Source organism: Megascapheus bottae, chromosome 1 (genome assembly GCF_031878675.1).
Source record: "Megascapheus bottae isolate mThoBot1 chromosome 1, mThoBot2.hap1, whole genome shotgun sequence".
Lineage (NCBI taxonomy): Eukaryota > Metazoa > Chordata > Mammalia > Rodentia > Geomyidae > Megascapheus > Megascapheus bottae.
The window spans coordinates 60,903,760-60,904,879 of record NC_143509.1 but is presented as its reverse complement, the minus strand read 5'-3'; positions in this window follow the sequence as shown (position 1 = coordinate 60,904,879).

The window sequence follows — 1,120 nt, the reverse complement described above, 5'->3', positions numbered from 1 at the left end:
ATATCTTTGCTATGGTGAATAATGCTGCAATGAACATTGTTGTGGTAGTGGATTTAGTATTCCCTAGTTTGTGGATGGTTGAGTAAATGCCAAATAGTGGAATTGATGGGTCATAGGGGAGCTCTATGTTTAGCCTTCTGAGGCACTGCCATACTGCTTTCCATAGTGGTTGAATAGGTTTGCACTCCCACCAAGAGTGTAATAGTGATCCCTCCTGGCCACATCCCCTCCAGCATCTGTTATTAGTTTCCTTGATCCTGGCCATTCTAACTGGAGTGAGGTGGAATCTTAGAGTTGTTTTGATATGCATTTCTTTTATGACCAGAGATGTTGAACATTTCTTCATGCGTGTATAGGCCATTTTTGTTTCTTCTTCAGAGAAGACTCTCTTTAAGTCTTTGGCCCATCTTTTAATGGGATGGTTGTTACTTTGGAGATTAGTTCTGGAGTGATTCAATTTTTTGAGCTGTTGATATATTTTAGATATGAGGCCTTTGTCTGTTGTATGGTGAAGATCTTCTCCCACTCTGTAGGCTTCCTAATTAGTTTATTAGCTATGTCCTTTGCCATACAAAAGCTCTGCAGTTTAATGCAGTCCTACTTATCCAGCCTTGCTCAAACATTTACGCCAACAAATTTGAGAATCTAGAAGAAATGGACGAATTCCTAGCCAATATTAACATACCCACACTGAACCAAGAAGAACTAAACCAAATAAACAGGCCTATTTCAAGCACTGAAATAGAAATGGCAATAAGAGACCTTCCACCTAAGAAAAGCCCAGGGCCAGATGGATTCACAGCTGAATTCTGTAAGGTCTTCAAAGCAGAGCTCACACCAATACTCCTCAAGCTCTTCAACGAAATTGAAAATGAAGGTTCTTTACCAAACTCGTTCTATGAAGCCAGTATAACCCTCATCCCCAATCAGACAGAGATTCATCAAAGAAAGAGAACGATAGACCTATTTCTTTGATGAACATTGATGCAAAACTTCTCAACAAAATACTGGCCAACCGTCTACAGCAACTCATCAAAAAAAATTATACACTATGATCAAACAGGATTCATCACAGGAAGGCAAAGCTGGTTCAACATACACAAAAAAATTAACATAATTC